The sequence below is a fragment of the Ixodes scapularis genome, unplaced genomic scaffold (assembly GCF_016920785.2).
Source record: "Ixodes scapularis isolate PalLabHiFi unplaced genomic scaffold, ASM1692078v2 PGA_scaffold1__304_contigs__length_218370807, whole genome shotgun sequence".
Classification (NCBI taxonomy): Eukaryota; Metazoa; Arthropoda; class Arachnida; order Ixodida; family Ixodidae; genus Ixodes; species Ixodes scapularis.
This window is the reverse complement of record NW_024609846.1, coordinates 184,600,944-184,619,666: the sequence shown is the minus strand read 5'-3', so window position 1 is coordinate 184,619,666 and position 18,723 is coordinate 184,600,944. Positions and strand designations below refer to the sequence as shown.

Sequence of the window (18,723 nt, the reverse complement as noted above, 5' to 3'; positions counted from 1 at the left end):
GGCACTAACGAACTGCGACTTGAGTCAATGAGAACATCCTGCCAATTGCGCTCCCCTTTGAAGAGCCTCTGGGCTCGTGTTCCTGATTGCGTTTCTCTTCCTTTTTTTTCCCTACTCTTCGCCTCTTCCCTTTCTTCCCCTCCCCTGGCGACTGCACCCTGGGGGCCCTCGGCTTGACGCCGCAGCCGTGCCGGGTATCCGTAGTGAGAAAGATTATGCCTGCTGTCCGGAGCCGTACATCGACATCACGTACACGATACACATCCGGAGGCGGACTCTGTACTACGGCTTCAATCTCATCATCCCCTGCGTGCTCATCTCCTCCATGACCCTCCTCGGGTTCACCCTGCCTCCCGACACTGGAGAGAGGCTCACCCTGGGTAAGATCCCACTTTGCCTTGCTCCCCTACTTTTGGTGGGAGCGGAAATTCGTCGTTGTCGACTGGTTTCCCGGTTCACTGACGCTTAAGCTCCCCAGATTCTCGCAAAGGCAACTGTGCTTATAATCATAAACAACAAAATATACGGAAGGTAAAATATAAATGGGTACTGGATTAATGCCTCCTTGACAAAAACGCAATAATAAAAACCTTGTAAAAAAAGGATTTCAGTTAATTAGTGTAAAAGGGTTGGTAAAAAAAAGCATTCGGATATCTGGTTCTGGCAGTCAACGTTTCTCTAGCTCTAGATTCCTTAGAGAAACAGCAGCGGCTAATCTGCACCCTCCAAGGAATATCACAAGAGGTCGCATTGTCAACGGGGTTATTACATGCAATAACCGTGGGCTGCGAAGCCATGGAGTGACGTCACGTCACGCTACAAGGGTGCGTTACGTCAGGTTACGTAACGTAACTTCACGTGACGCCACCACTTCACACAGTGATGTTAGGTTGCCATACTGCACAGATTTGCGTATAGTATATCGGCAATGCATTGTGCATACCGGAGCTCTTATCTGGGAGATCAAAGGAGCGCAATCATTTTGAAGGCTTTCGTTTCCTGGGCCGAAGCTCTCTTTTATACGAAATTGCTAATGTGAAGTCATCCTTGATGTGTGTGTATGGACTGGCACTTACATATGATCAACTAACAATAATGACCACATTTCATCAGAAAAATTGATTATTTCCAGAACGGCCATCGGTCTGGGCCTTTTGTTACAACCTCCCAATGTAAGATATGAAAATGTAAATTAGGCTCATACTGCTCACATAAAATTTCACATTTTTCTGCCAAGCAATATGCCTTGGGAGTATATGTCTTTCGAGTAAATTTAACTGCTCTTCATATGTCTTTTACTGCTTTTTAAAACGAAGTTCAGCCAGCGATTGAAGGAACTCAAATTGAAAACGTATGAATCCTACGTGCCTAATAAAATCAGATATGCTTAGAGAAACGAGCGACCAAATGAAGCTACAGGACTGCAATACTTTCAGGCCACATTATTATGACTTTTTTTCCTCAAGAACCGTTTGTGATTTCAACGTGTTTTAAATAAAAACAATATCCCACATAAAAAATAAAAAAGAGCAAATGTTTCTTTCTTAGTAAGGAGAAAATAAAACCGCGAAACCTCGGGCTGAGAAAAAAACACAAAAAAAAACAAACGAGGAGGGGACTTTTAAGTAAAAGAAAGAGAAGGCGCTTTTGTGCTCACATCAAAACCACGCGCGCTCAAAAAACTTTCTTGCTCCAGAAAGCCTCTCGCCAATCCACGACCAAAGCTGAACCTTTTAAAGCATCGATAGTCAACGAGCGCAGCAAATACATATAGCTTAAAACAACACAGTTCCGCGTGCATACAAAGCAAGTCAGGATCCGTTAAAACCAAGCGCTCCACCCCAGCCCCCGTCAGCGCCCCCTTTAGGTCACAATGTGCAGCATAAAAGTAAAGACAAGCGCGTAACTTCCAAATCTTCAATACGAACGCTCGAACGAGACGTGAAGTGTAACGAAGTTAAGCGAAAAAGCGCCGGGCGAGTAAAGATGCATTTTCAATTTCCTGAATACATTCCGCGCTCGGGGGATCCTCACCAACGCGTTCGATATCTTGTGCTTAGAGTTGACTTGAACTGGTGTAGAAACAACGCGCGTTGCGTATTCACCTTTTTTTTCAAAAGGGGTGTTTTTTTATTAATTTTTCGTGTCCTGACTTTGCGACTTTAGTGTTTCGCGATGTGCAAAGAAAATAACGTCGAAACCTCAGCCCACAAAAAACATAGAAATCTCGAGGCAGTTCGATACACCTGAACGCAGGAAAACAAATGATTACAATAAAAGACGAGGCTTGCAACTTAGTCTAGAAGAGAACCGTAGCTCTATCCGGATTCCAAGCCTTCCCAGGGGAACATCCAAAGACCTAGATTATTACGTTAAAATGTGGTACTCGAAGGACTGCGAATACGAAACAAATTATAAAGAGATAATGATATAATTGATAACGCGACGTCACGGTACACGACAGAACGGTACGGTCAGAGGAACAAGTATCTACAGCCACTGTTCGAGGCGGGGTTTAGGCCGCACGTCCGGAGGCTTCCTGTCTCGTGACGACGTCCAATCCCCGAAGTGAAGAACCCAGGGGTTCAGTGGAGGGGGGAGACTTGGTAACGTAACGAACGGTTTAATTACATGGTAGCGATACAGTCGTCAAATTCGAGAGAACACCGGAGCAGCCTCGCGCTCCGCCTTATATAGGGTCCGTTTCTCCCTCACTCCCCGCCAGGGCAGCCAGTGCGATGCAGCAACCCGCCGTCAAGTGCGACGTAGCCAAAGTTCTCCGCAGTTAGGCCATGCCTCTCTCCCTTTCCCGAGCGCACCAACCACCACGCACACACACACGTCCCGCTAACGTCACGGGCGCGTTGAGACTTGTTGCCGCAGGCCCCGTCACGCAGGCGACGGTCCCGGACTCGTCGGGACTCGTTTCGCACAGGCCCCGACAAGCGGGCGACGGTCCCGACAAGCGGGTGACGGTCCCGGACTCGTCTTGACTCGTTTCGGCAGCGTTGAAACTCGGAAGAAGGTCGCCGAAGGTTCCATTCTTAACAGCACCTTGGCGTTGTGACTTTGGCGACTTAACAATTTGAAGCTTTTTGTTACATGTACTCTTTTTTTTCTTTAGATTGTAGTGTTGTGCAATTCTCTTGTGCGCAATTGTTGTATTTTCGCCTAATAAAATATTTGAGCACCGTAAAAAAATAGTATCTGGGAGCTTAGTTCCTGAACGTATTCGCACCGCAGATTGCTGTACTTGGAGCGAAAACCCACGCTGCAGGACCAAGGCTTCTTGAGCTCAATCACCAGCCCTGTCCGTTTAAATCTTAATGAGAATCGTTCCGGCGTGCGGTCCTCCGATCACTAATGCATGAGTACACGCCCAAGACGCCAGACTAGGAGTCGTACTGCACTGGCTAATTGTATCTCCTGCAGCGTGGACCATTGTCGTCACACATGCGCAGACCGACCTCGGGTTCTCCAAATAAACAACGCTTTCATTTCGCCACTTTGTTGTCAAACAGCACACTGTGTGTTCTGCGATTGCGGTTGACCAACAATGATTTCTATTAGTTTATTATTATTTTTAATTAACATATTAAATGTAACGTGGAGAAGTCTGTCAGCCACAAGCTACAACTCAAACGAGCCAGTATTAAATTTCAAGCGTGAGATTATAACCCACGAAATACCTTAAAACCTTTTCTTTCTTTTTATCAGACTTCAATACCAATGTCGATGACTCCAAACATTCATCTATCTGGGCAACAGCACGCCTGAGCAATCGCAAAGTCACCCTAACAAAGCCTAGGTCCGAAACTAAACAATAAAAACAAAACTTAGAAGAATACAGAAACGGACAAAGGCTTGACGGCAAACATCGAAAGGCCATCAAGTCTTGACCAAGTCTCCAAATCTGTCGGCCGATCCCAAAAGCGTAGCAACAGCTGGTCGGTCCGAACTGGGAGAAGTCGTAAAAAAGGAGTGGAGGAGGCAACAAAAAGACCTGGCTTCCTCTATAAAGCTAAATGAACCCAGGATCACACAAAGAAGGCAGAGAGGTGATCTGGCAGAGCTCCGTTTATCGACCACTCTCTCGTTCACCTGACTCGTGGATTTCGGGGGGCGAGTATAAACTGCCCAAAGCGTTTTCTTGCTGCCACAAAAAAAAAAAAAGAGAGTTCCTCCGCAATTTCGTGTAAACTGACCAACGAGTCGGAAGTCACGCAGCTAAACTGCCAACAATGAGGGTCCGAACAAAAAGAACAGAGTAGGATTCTAGATCAAGATGCTTGCGAAGGTATATCTATAGTTTTTATATTCCGTTTCAACTAAGAGACCGGCCGCCAGCCAAATGCTACACTCTAAAAAAAGTCTGTGCGTCTACTTTCACGCACAACATTCGGAGAGCCAATCAGCTCCATTGACGGAGGCAGCTCAGCGAATGACAATGCTGAAACATCTGTTTAGACCAAAAAAAGCAGTCCGAGTTGTCACATTAAGCAATGCAAAACGTCACGCTTGCATTGCTTAATGTAACAACTGAGACTGCTTTTTTTGGTCTAAACATATGTTTCGGCATCGTCATTCGCTGAGCTGCCTTCGTAAGTTGAGTTGATTGGCTCTCCAAGTGTTGTGCGTGAAAGTAGACGCACAGACGTTTCTTTAGAGTGTAGCATCCGATAGAGCTAATCAAGTAGCGCCAAAAGTGCGCTATTCGGCGACGTCGGCCTACCAATCACGCTCAAAGAAAGAAACTTGTGGGGTCATGCGGTTTTTACTGCACGTGATTGATTTGATCTGGGATAGCAAACTCACAAAAACAAAGAGTAACGAGCCACATGCATCTCATTATCACCTCGCAGCCAATGGGATTGCAGCATTATACCCAATACGAACGCCGACGGACTAATCACAAAGCAAGAAGCGTGATTAACATAAGAAGCCGCTCCCTCCTTTTTTTATAAGCTGTCAGAGACTGAGTTGTGACATTAAGCAATGCCAGCGTGACGTTTTGCATTGCTTAATGTCACAACTCAGACTGCGTTTTTTGGTCCAAAAATATGTTTCGGCATTGTCATTCGCTGAGCTGCCGCCGTAAGTTCCGCTGATTGGCTCTCCGAGTGTTGTGCGTGAAAGTAGACGCACAGACTTTTTTTTAGAGTGTGTGGACGAGATGTACTACGGGCTATAATATCGACGCGTTCTGTCTCTTCCATGAAAATGTCATGTTCTATTCTGTTTTTTTTTTTTTTTTCGTGCATCAAATCTATAAATATACTGATGAGCCGTTTAAAAAGCAATCATTGAGGGCGGATATCCAAGATTCGGTTGCGTCATAAGGTTTTTTTTTTTTTTTTTACAAAGGAGGCTAAGGAAAGCCATTGATACATGATTTTTAAAAAAATCGGGTAATGGGCGCGGTCGTAAAGCGCAGCTTTTGTTAATTTAATGGCCTTCAGGCGCACGTATTGCGTTTCGGGGACCTTTAATCCCTAACTTAAATCTCGTATGTCGTCGCATATTTTCACGCCGCTCCTATTACTAACTTTCGTTCCCTGGTCTGCAAGATATAAAATCCGTGATGAGCTAAAATTTTAATGAGTAATATTCGGAATAGACGAAATTAAAAGCGGGTGAAAACAAAATTTCGGCGTTCCCGTGGTGATGCCATTGTCGCGATAGTCTCAAACACCGCGTATTATAGGCGTCAAACCGCAGAACGCCCATGTTTATTTGAAAAAAAAGTAGCCCCAAAAAGCACTAGCTGTACGGATTTTTTAGTTCTACTTCCTCAAAATCTCAAGATCCCCAAGAAAAATATTGACAGGGTTGGCACGAGCGATGTCTAAATGCCGTAATAACCATTACAGTCAACTCACGCTAGATTAAAATTAAAAAAAAAATAAAAAAATTATGTGATAACTTTTTTTAATCAAGTGTATAACATACCATCGAAATTTGAAAAGCTTCCCCAGAGAAATTAACAGCGGCGCACGGAGACACCGAAGAGCACTTTGACATCATCAGTGGGAGCTTGTTAGAGATAAACCTTAGGGTTTAACACTTTCCATGTAAATATATTTAATGGCACGCTGAGAAGGAAAAATAGTTCTGAGAAAAGTTACATTGTATTTTTTTCACCTTTTTTTTGCCGTATGTTTCAGCGACCATCGGTCATACTTTTCCTGCGAAAACTACCCTGAGAAGAGAAAAACGATTGGTGCTTTATTAGTCAGTGTTTAGTTTGGTGCATAGAGTTTCAGACAAATGAAATTTTTAATTATCACTGTATACTTATCCTTATTTTTGTTGTTAGTAAGTATCAACCTATGGCTCGAATTAAAAACTTGCTTAGTGTCACTGGTAACGACTTAATCTGTCAATTTAAAAAATACTTGAGGCGCGAGAAAGGTGTGATGGTGAGCGAAAATTGCAGTGTGTGCTGCAGGATCAAGGGTGGCGAAGCGAACTTGCCGGTGATGAGAAACAAAAAATTCATGTTAAGGCGTCGAAATTGAATGCATTTTCAAGAACTAGAAACACAGGGCAGGTGCTACAAATCTTGCTAAATTGACCGATTTCTTAGCTTTCGACGATTCTTCTAAGTTTCTAATTCAACCAATATGTTAATTTTCGGTAACAAAAATACGGTAATCATTCAAATATGATTACAACCTTAGTTATCGTAAGCACTTTGCACCTCAATAAACAGCCCTATTGACATTGACCCTCACGGCACGTATCTTATTCCTGTGCAATGTGTAGTTTTCACCCAAACAATAATTTGACCGATGTTCGGTTAAACACCCGGTATAACATCTGAGTGCCATGGCCTCTGGCAAAAAGGTGCTCAAAAGAGGCTTACATTGTATGGAACAAAAATATTGGTAGGCTTCCGTTTGCCCCAAACTAATTTAAAGGCTACATGATTCGCATTTACGACATATATAGTTTTTTTCGCTGATTTGCAAACTTACGGTAAAGCTCCTTGCTGAAGGTACTAACTTCCGTCTATAACAGGGGTGGCCAGGCTGACCCGGCTTATGAGCCGTAAACAAAACCAAGAAACTTGTAAGAGCCGCGGGGGAAGGGGTTAAGGCTATGAATGATGTCAACTCGGGCTTCCACGACCTTCAACAAGAAACGATAGGAAGCATCCATTATCTAAAGGGAACAAGTATCACCGGCGAGTGACAAAGGCAGCGAGACTGAACATTTCCTCGTCCTCAAGCCAAAGTGCATGCATGGTTTGACAGTCCCTGTCCTTTGTGCCTTTCCCTCTAGGGTCCGGCCAACTCCCTCGTACAATGAAAGAAACAGGATCTGTGGAAACATACGAGTGAAAAGCGGTTCGACTGTACGTAACGCGGCGCAAGGCGTCCAAACCGCAAGCTGTTCTTTATTCTGAAATCCTTGGGAAACGAGGAAAGGGCGAAAGGGGTGGGGGGAGGGGTCCCCTTACGAGGGATCTGCGAGCCGCACTTGGACCAGCGAAGAGCCGCATGCGGCTCGCAAGCCGCGGTTTGGCCACCCCCTGGTCTATACAATAAGCAATTAAAATGCAGATGGGAGAAAAGATGGCATTTCAACGTATAGTTATCGTTGAAGTAGCTTAAGGTCCCAAACGAACGCCCATTTCTGAAATCTTCCCTGCCTCACACTTTTTCCCTTTTTTTTTTCACCATGGGTGGGCGCTTATTCGGGATTTTACGGTAGTGGTTCCACTACTCTTTCCTCAGTCGTGAACTGTGAGGTTTATGCTTTTTGTGCGTGCTAACACGACATTACTTTCTGTGGTGATGATAGTGAGGTACGTATCATAGACATCGGTCCTCACCCGAGGTGTCCTCCCGCAAACCCGCGCACAGGTGTAACCATCCTGCTGTCCTTGACGGTGTTCACGCTGCAGCTTGCCGAGACCATGCCTCCCACATCGGACGCCGTGTTCATTATAGGTGCGCCGACTGACTCGTCCACCATTCCTCGGGGTTCGCTGCTCGTCCTCTCACCATGCTACCCGGCTGCCTTCACTTTTGACATGATTGTTTCATGGCTCATTTGAGTTTTGATGTTGGCGGTGTGTGTTTGTTCTTCATGTTTGAAGCGTTTCGTTGTACAAGCCCATTTTATGTCTGCGTAGCTGTGTATGCTCTGCCCCTAGAAATGCATTGTGTTCTTATTTTTATCTTTGTCAAACGCCTAGAATACTGAGTTGGCTGTATTCAGTAAGTTTTTTAAAGGTTCCCGAGTGCGCACTTCACTGAAGAGTACACGGGTGTCAAAAACCTAACTTCCTTAGAGTAAACAGAGGCAATGAACAAGCGATACTTCCGATGCGAAATTCAGCTCTATTTGAGATAAAGGGTACATATATAATCATGAGCAGGACAAAACGATAGAAGAGTCATTTCAAGTGGTATATGCTAATTGTCCGTCTCAAGCCTTCTTTGTGATCGACAGGAACCCAACGGATCTGGAATTTGGAAATCCCATACAAATAGACGTAGAATTTATTTAGATAGTATGTTAATGAAAAGTATAAGAAAGGCAGGTTTTTCGGGGGAAACACTCTAGTCTTGATTTCTCGTTCAGCAGTATTAAAAGGTCAAGGTTTACTTTGGGCGATTTAAAAATACGTCGCTCGAGACTTCAACTCGTTTCCTCTTGAAACATGTTCAAGGTATCGCGCAGCTCAATAGGCACAGCGGAAAAATGCGAATATTACATTAGACACGTCGTATTTTGAACTCCAATATATATATATATATATATATATATATATATATATATATATATATTTATGGAGAGAGAGAGAGTTTCGAACGCCGAGAAATTTACAAAATGCCACGCTGCAACACAAATAATCATAACGTTCCTGACACGGTGAACTATTGCGAAACAAGAAATAGCTGTTCTGAGGTCAGAGCATTCCCACGGAGATCGTTCAATGTCAAAATCTCGTTCAGTACCACACACACGCAAGCAAACGCCGAATTCAGACGAAGCAACCCTTTCGTGCGGGGCACCGAGAGGCCCTTCGATTCCCGTGAGAGGTTGCGCAGGTGCAACGCGAACGACTATTCTACCTCCAGAAAATTCCCGCGGAAACGTTCCGTTTATGGTTAGGCTCAAAGGGAAATGAAATTCCGCTTTAGGAATACTTTTGTGCCACGGTGCGGTTTTCTAGACACTTGACCGTTCCTAAATTTGCAAAGTGGGTTAGGAAACTTGTTTTAAACATGCACACTTCGTACACGAAGTTAACTTGACTGCAGCCGATTGAGACAGTCCCTCTAATCCTGCAGAATGTTCTACTACATTATGTACTGCCACAGTAATTACTGTCTATACTCCGTTTCAAGCTAATCGAGAGCAGCCGAAGGTATACGAACAGATGCAACCGATCGAGCAGAGTCGAAAATGCTCCGTCACGGCGCTTGTCATTTTTGTGTGCCTGCGACCAGCTAAACCAAGCAGGAATTAGTATTTGCGACCTGCTAAGCCAATCACGAATTAGTGCTTGCGACCGGCTGAACCAACCAGAAATTAGTGATTGCGACCGGCTAAACTAATCAGGAATTAGTGCTTGCGACCGGCTAAACTAGTCAAAAGAAAGCTAAGGACCACGGCGCGTTCACTGTTCGTGACTCGTTTGACCCGTCATAGCAAACCACAAAGACGACGAGCGCTTTTTTTTTTCCGAAGTTGCACGAGCAGTCATGTGATTTGACGGAAAGCCGTTACCCGCTTTTGCAGGGGTCACCATTCTTCTGTCGTTGATGGTCTTCGTGCTGATCATACGCGACAAAACGCCAGTCACATCAGACGTCCTGGCGCTCTTAGGTGCGAGTCAGTGTCGTCCTGTGAGCTTACGCGTTTAACTTTTTCTCTCTTTTTTTTTTTTGTTCTGAAGCGAAGTTTTGAGTGTATGCACTGTGCAGATCGTATCACGTATTTCGAGCCGAGTGTTCGCTCGCTGTATTATTTTTATTTTCTTGAGATATTTTTTGCTTGTGATACTCCTGCCTGCGTCCTTCCTTTCCCTACGTGCACTTTAAAGCTTAATTACGATAAATTCGCGTGTGTACTAACTATTATAAACTATAATTCTAAATAGTACGAGCTCCAAAAACTTAAACATTTGTACTTTCAATTATGACTAATTTTGAAGAGTTGTGCTTATAATTTAAATTTTAACACTGTTTATGCAATTACTGTTTATGTGCCGAGGTAGCGTTCATGACTGTGTTGTAATAGCCCCTATTTACTTGATCTCTTTTTGCTCCTAATCTATGAGTTAAAAAAAATTTAATGGGCCGGTTATTTTTAGTGCAGATATTTATTTACGCTCGCAGTCGTACATAGTTTGCGGTGACACGTAGTGTGCTTTTCGGGCCCGTCCTTTCATCTTCTGTATAGACGTAAACGTTTGCTAAAGTGCGTGCTCCTAACCGTAACATGAAATCTTTCCCGTAGTTTCCAAAGAAAGGGTATACAAACAATGGCAGTAAATAGCCATATTCGGCTAGTTACCTAAAATGAAAAACAGTTTTCTAAAGAATTTCTTTTTGCTTACTGGTTTTTATTAGAACGCCATACACCAAGCCATTCATGCCATTTTTGAGGGGATAAGATAGAACATATGAATTAATGCCAAGAGCTCCTAAGTACGTACCAGTTCGATTTAATTACCTTATGTTATTTTCATTCAATTAATTTGGCGCTCGGTTGAAAAGTGCAACAATTTGTTTCATATTTAATAATGAAAACTATGCCACTTTACACGGTAGAAAAAAGACCACGGGTATTCATAGCAAAAGGTAAAGCGCGAGGTTAAATATCTATTGTTGCCTACCACGCAATTTTTGGTATATCACTCTGCATTGGAAGAATTTAAGAAAATAATATGCAAGTCTCAAAATGTGCACAGAGCATAAGCTCAATACTTTAAAACACGTGGCTCCATGTCGCTCTTTGACCAATCCCCATCCACTGCACTGAAATTGACGATTGAGGCCGACTAATAAATGTTCTCCATTATTTAATATAACCGAGGCGTTAGCATTAAATGAACATGGTTACGTAAATATAATATATTTGACTGACTTAATGAGAAAAACTACCAACCTATCGAGTTAAAGCCCTTGGTTTTAAGAATTCACGCATGGAGAGGTTCATTTAATGTAAACCACACTTTTGTGACGTGTTTCGCTCACTTGTAAGTTCCTGCTTTAAACCTGTCTAAACTTCGACGACCTAATCCAACAAAACTTCTTTGAGAATTTTTTTCTTATTCTTCAGCTGAATCGGTCGAAGTGTTAGGCACCCAAAAGGCCTTAGAGTCGATATTTGCTACATGTACGCCTCTAGTAACTCTTGCGCTTGCTTCCGTGCCCAAACTTCCGCTGTAAACAAGGAAATATGATCCATAAAACTTGAGTTCCACCAAAGTGCGTAATTAAACAACGATCGGTAACGCTTTTTTTTATCTGCACTGTTTGTTTGTTTTTTGGCACGAGAACTATCAATATAGGTTACTTCAAGTTCTTGCGTTGCGTCAAGAGTTTTAACATTTTTAAGCCCCTTCCGGTTTCTTAAACTTTACACTCGGGATAAAGTTCATGCTTATGGAATTTATCAAATTTATCATGTAAATATTTTTCTTTCCCGGAGATATGTATATAAACTTAGGTACGAAGTCGGTGTATACTCAAAATTAACGTAGCCTCTCGAAGAAGAAGTTATGCAATATAAAGGTATTCGTATTACATTACTCAGCGAATCTAAAAATGCACACTTATATTGGAAAACATTAATATAATTTAAATTTGTTAGAGTGAAAGACAAAAACGAAGAGTTTAAAACATATTTCATGGCTGGATCAGCCCCCATTTAAAACATTTGTTCTATAAGCACGTGTTATGACTTCCAAACAGTAATGATTTTCAATAGATAATTCACTCGGAGCAACCTTAAAAATACGCATTTGTTTTCGTTTGTTTTAAAGCCAAATTCGTTATTTTTGTTTTATTACAATTCACGTATTGTGTTCAAGGTATCTATTTGTCTTGCGATTTCGAGTTTGGCGACACTCTACTGGTACTTTGATACAAACGATAAAAATACTAATCGAATACTATTTGTCACAAATAACCATAAAGGGTCCTCCTTTTTCCAAACCATATAGCACGAAGACAATCAACAAATGAAAGAAATGGTTTTTGTTTTGCTTTCTTAAGCTCCATTCAAACTCCTGCTCGTTAGTGCAACTTCCGTCCCACTTGCCATTCATATTATGAATCCCTGCTCATAACATGAAAGAATCGCAATACAAAATATTAAAAAGCAAGAGCCATTGCTGGCAAGCTAAGCAACGCTGGGAATTAGCCACAATTACTTTCTCATAAATAGATAAAAGAGGAAATGACTCAAATGGTTCTTATTTTTAACTCGTTTTAGCTTAAACCAGCTCGCGTGTTTAATAATGTTATCATGATCATCTCGTCAAATCCTGCGAAGTCGGGTCAATTTGACCCTTGTAGTCGCTATTTTTCCCGGATGCAAAAGTACATAAGCGTACCGCTCACTAAACTCAGTGTAGGAGCTTGATGTGACTCGCTTTTTGTAACTTTGCATATAAGTATCGACTTTTGGTCATCTAAACGAAGCTCTAAATAGTGTACCTAAAGAAAACGCTACGCACTGCTCTCCCGCCGCAGAAGGTTCGCTGGCGTTTCTGCATGTGCTTTTGTTGCACGCCTACTGTTGCTGTAATGCGCTTTTCCCTCTGTTTCCCTCTCCATTATGGCATGCGTGTGTTTCCTTGTGTTTGTTCTGTCCTTGTGCTGCCAAAAGTGTATAAGAAGTGTTCGATGTTAACGTGAGTAACGACCTCAATTTACAGAGTTACGGGGTTATAGTTGCTAGAGTTTCACAGTTACCGGCCCCGTGTTTTTAAAGTGTATATAGGGTGTTTTCCTTTACTTTACAAAACTGTTTTAAAAGAGCTGTGAAAGATGCAGTAATGTGATTTGCGCAGGGGCGTTATACGACTAAGGAGACATAATATAGAGAGAGAATACTTAAGATAGGTAAATTATATATACTTAAAAAAAATTCTATCAAGGCAAATAAATGTACGATTCCGAATAAAAACTCCCTGAGTATCATCGAAAATCACTAAATCGGTAAACTTGAGAAAAATGCAAGGTGCGTGGGAGGTTCAGCGGTGCGCCAACGTTACCATTCGGGTAACTGTCGCGATGCTTGTGGTGAGTAAACGTGGAAGATGATCGAGAAACGGGTAAACCGTGCCGGCGCCCTTTCGCACCACTAGCGTTGCACCTGTTGCACGTGTGGTGACTTTCGGGGCACCAACACGCTTCCCACCTGCTCCAAATCTTGCTAAAATATACTCTAGTCGTGTTCGATGACGCTTAGAAAGATTTAATCAGAATCATATATTTGTCTCAATTAATTCGGAGGTTAATTAACGAAAATTAATTAAATAAACGACTTAACGTGGCGAATATTCCCATATATATTGTCTACCAGGCCCTATAACTCACCTGCGCAAACCGCAATAATGCAGTTTCGTGTAGTTTTTTGTTTGAGGTACACAAGTGTGTAAAATTTAAAAAAAAAAAATCACTGTATACGCCTCACTTATAGACATCGTTTGATTATACATTTGTACTGCATGTCTATGACCGGCTTTGACAATATTTGATGATGACTTAATTTATTACGGGCCGGCAAGTGCACTATACTCTGTCTCATCCTACGATGGACTAAACGCCAAAGCCACGGTCCTCCAGGTCCAATCATGTTCCACGCTATACTATGACGCGCTTTACATTGATTAGGGGTGGACGAATGGTGCTCATATCCAAAAGCGCCGCATCATTTCTATTGCTCGACGCTGCAAAGAGCCTACATCTCGTGACTTTCTTTGCGATGTAAAACTGTTGAGTCACTCAGTGCTCTTTGATTCGAACCACTGTCCACCCGTCCCCTCATCAGTGATCCGAGACTCGGGCACCGATACGTGCATCGAGGCTAAATACCGCACAATTTCTAAGTGGCTTGTGATTGGATCTGGCGGTCCTTAGCTTTTGCCTTTAGTCCATCGTAGGGTGAGACGAAGTATACAAGTTTTATATAGATCTGCAATGAAGTGCATAATTATATTTGTCCCGTGCATAAATGGTAGCATATCGATAAACGTCCCGTGCGCCAATTTTCCCTCATATCATTCGATAAGCGAATCGCTGCGAGTTACTAATACATCTGCGCTACGTGCTTTTGTAGAGCTCGTTGGTTCATGCTTGTTAATGCCGATAGCTGAATTTGGATAAGAAACGAATGTAAACGTCTGCATTATTACAGCGGTGTTTTTGTCCACTACTTTTCAATAATACAGTTCAGCAAATTACGAGACTGAAAAGAAAGAGCTTTGTCAATGAAATGGCAAGAAACATGTTCAGACCTAGAAATGAACTTTGCGTGCTGACGCTAAGTATGCCGTATGGGCGTGAAACGCCGACGCGCTATGCTTACGCAGACTTAATGTTTCGGTCTCAACATATACATATATATATATATATATATATATATATATATATATATGTCCTTGTTATTTGCCCAACTTCTCGGTAGAAGGCGATAGTCACTTACTCACTGTCACTCTAGATAAAAACGTAAAAAGAATAGACGACAGCGGACATTTTCGAGTGTATATGCGAGAAAATAGACGCACGGGAAATTTGAAGGATGTAAAAAGCATAGCCGTATACTGGCGGCCAGCTATAATATGCTGTCCACATCGCAATTACCATTCAATGCAAAGTTCGGTTTCAAACGGCTAGTGTTTTTTTTTTTCGTCTGCATGGAAAAATTGAGGATTGTAATGAACACAAAAAAAACTGTAATAAAATACAAAACAAATAGGGTGCATAGTGTGTGCAGATATGTTATAAAACGCTCAAGATGTTGTTTTTGGTTTCATTTTAGGTTTCTTTTACTCTGAATGACTTTGAAATGCCAGCCATTAATTAAGTATCTTTGTACCGTACAATGTACATACAATAATGCTTAATTAGTGGTTGGCACTTCAAATTCATCCCCATCAAGTGGCAACAGCTTTGTGGTATATGGCTGCATCCTAACATTTGATTAATACTAAATTCCGTTGAACTATTGCCCGCAAACTGGAACCAAGTTGTCAAAAGTCAGGTACTCCTTGTAGAGCACTCTGAGAACTCTGGAGGGTCTGCTCACCAGCAAAGCACTTCGAAGAGCACATTGGCGCAATTCACGCAGGGGGCGCGCCGAATTACGAAAATAAATTGTGTCTAGATCTAAAAAAAAAAAAAAAGAAGAAAAGCGGTCTACTATGAGACACCGAGTTTCACTTGAGTACGTAATGCTGAATGTGCAGAGTTTTTTTTTATTTTTTTGAGGGGGGGTGGAGAAAGGGGGTTAAACATGTTTTTAGCCCTGTCATTTTCCGAGTTCCCTCCGTAGATTACCAGCGATTGGCTCTCCCAGTGCTTGAAGGGGGAGTAGAGTCACCCGAGTTCATAGAGTGAAGGGTAGCCTACTTTACATCTGTGTTTTATGATCAGCTGATTCACACATTCTAGAACATTCCAGTGTCGCTGGCACACAACAAACGTGTGGGTCGGTAAAAAATATTGCCGAAAAGTAACAGCGTCCTTAATTTCTTTTAAATTTTATATGCATATATAAGAGCAGCGTTCCTTCCGTCTTAACACATGGGATTAAACCCACTCTCGTACACTAATATGAACGCCGAGGCGACATTCGCAAAAAAAACATTACGCTGCGTCACAGTTAACCACAATCTGTGGCTAGAGTTGTCGCTGAGAAAACCGTACAGCTAGAATTTTCATCTCTGATACCGCTAGGAGGAAGAAGCCTCGTTTTAAGGCGCAAACGTTACGTCTCGTGGGACAATATAAGGCAACTTACGTACTCAACAATTTCGCTAAAACTGGACAACGATTGTAACCATACGGCAGTGCAGTTGTCTTGGGCGAAGTGCGGTTCCAACTCTGTTGTCACCATAAAGTTCGCGATGTGTCCGAGGGACCTGTAAGCATATACTACGGAGTATGGGCGTATATGACTGTAGGCGTTTTGTGCGGATAAGTGCAAAAGATAACCTTACAGTGGGTTTTATTCGCTTGCTTACAGGAACTTATACGCCTCGCAAGTGGGCTCATTTTCGTCTTTTGCGCATGGAAAATGAAGTAACGGTGACGTCAGAACGCCGAGCCCTGATTGGTTGATCGCGACCCCCTATCTCAGCGTCGTGTGCTCCTTTGCAACGTCGTCTGCTCGCAGCATCGTCTGCGTCTGCCTTACCTTTCCTGCGACTTTCGGAAGTGCAGGTCGTTACGAGCGAGCTCGACTTCGCCTTTCAGAGGGGGCAGACGAAATAACTCGAGCGGTACGTTGTTTTTGTCTAGCAACTAGCAGACGCGCATCAAGGAGGGAAGTCAAAGGACTCACTGGCGAGGTATCCCGAGGCGCCGAGGTTTGTTTGCTAAGAACCGAGAGGTGAGCGTGTTAGTGTCCGTAGGTTCCCTCCCAAATACTTTTTCCCTCCTTTCCTGTGCGGCGGGACCTCTCATTCTTTAACGGCGTCGGCGGGTTGGCGCAGTTAACGTCGTCTGCTTTACGTCTGCTAGTCAAAGCGATGGCTGCTTTACCTTTCCTGCGTCTGCCGGAGATTCACTGCTTCTTCACCGGCGAGAGTCACCGTTGCCTCGGAAAACAAGGAGATAACAAGAGGAAGAAATTGACCTCTTAATCTAAAACTGAGGTCAGCGATCAAAGTATAATACGGGAAGGGTTCACAAGGGTTGCGCGGGCATATTCCATTCAGCACGCCAGCCGGTCGTGGGCAGACGGTCGCCGAGTCGCGGAGTGCCTACTAGGCCTAACTGCAAAGCTCGCTACGTCGCGTCCGGTGGAATCATGGACGTTGGAGCTTTTCCGGGGTGTTTAGGGATCCAGCGTTCTTGTTCGTCCTGATCTGTTTCAAGTACTTTTTACTTTTTTCTTGCTGCTTGGAGTCGGGACGCGTGAGAAGCGCACCTAGAAAAATAAACGTCCGTGGGTCGTCGCGACCGCGACGGTGTCGGCCATGATGATTTGATCGTAAGAGGTGCGTAAGACAGCTTCGGAGCTGTCGCAGGATTTCGTCGTAACCTGCGGAAAACTTACGAACATTTTGTTTCGTGAATACGAATTTGTACTTAAGTTTTGCCGTACGCCCATTTTTGGCGTAAGATCGTTTTGTGAATCTAGCCTCTGCACTTTCGAAAGTCACAGGAAAGGTAAGACAGACGCAGACGACGTTGCGAGCAGACGACGTTGCAAAGGAGCAGACAACGCTCAGATAGGGGGGCGCGATCAGCCAATCAGGCCTCGGCGTTCTGACGTCACCGCTACCCCCTGCGCAAAAAGCAGACGAACTTGCCCTCCGCATTTCGCCTGCATGATGATCATGGTAGCGTTCTCTCTGGTCATGACAGTGGTGGTGCTCAACTACCATCATCGAAATCAAGAAACAACCGAAATGCCTGCTGTGGTAAGTTCTAAAATACTGGTTCTCGTAAATTGGTCGCTACATCACATTTAAAAAAAAAGGTACACGGGTTACATTGTACGAGCAACGTATAGCCTACTTAAGAAATGAATGATATCCAGTGGAAGACCTTTCAACATTGACCGTGCCTCACTGAGAATCCTGAAATAATTACCTAAATGAAGAACACAGCGTAGCTGATCTTACCGACAAAGTCACTGCGAAAAACAGATGGGTTATGAACGAGGGCTTTCATAAAACGATAATGAAAACGTATCCAAAGCCCTTGTGACCATCTCAGCAATTTTTAATAAAAAAATAATCCGCCACTTTGGCAGCGTGCTCAAATCACTGGGGGTGCCCGCTATCTAATAATTTTCCAGTGGTGAAGTCTTCAGTGAATTATCAGAGAACTCTAGGTTGTCTAAGCTATTCCTCAGGCTATCGCTGGGGTATAAGTCAACAACATCTTCTTTCATTTCTATGTCAACGCAAGAGATATAAAAACATTGCTCGCAGCACAACGAGAAACTCAATTTTTAATTTGTTGTCCACGTAAGCTGTGTACTAAAATCATCTTTATTGCTTCGTGCTCGTTTTCATATTAAGCAAAGTGTCCTAACTGAATAAACCCTAGCGTATACTATAAAGATATCTGGTCGTAGAAGAACCATTAATGGTTCTTCTGCTTGTTCATATTTGGCACCCTAAAAAGTTATTTTAAGCACCCCTAAAAGAGGGTCATCGTGAAAACGAAATAATGGCTTCTTTAATGCTCCTCTTTTATGCGAAAGACGTTTCATCGACCAGTTGCCTTTCTAGTGCGCCAGAAGGCAATAGTGCTTGAAACGAAACCGTTTTTCACGAGCTGAAAGAGTTCTTGGAGCGTCGAAGAACCTTTAAAACACAATTTTTTTTAGAGTACACAAAAACAAAAAAAATTGTATACCAAGAACTCTTTCAGCCTGAGAAACAGGGTTTGGCCCCAGGCGCTATCGCCACCTGGCGCACTAGAAAGGCAACTGGGCGATGAAGAAGTTTTTTGCATCAAAAAAGGAGCTGACAAGTGCCCATTTTAGGTACTTCACAAAGTACCCTTTGAGGGG

At 43.0% G+C, this 18,723-nt stretch overlaps 1 pseudogene; it reads left to right on the top strand.

Moving 5' to 3' along the window:
• The window catches only part of LOC120840913, a 104,972-nt pseudogene extending 87,212 nt beyond the window's left edge, over nt 1-17,760 (top strand).
• Nucleotides 17,761-18,723: the final 963 nt, after the last annotated feature.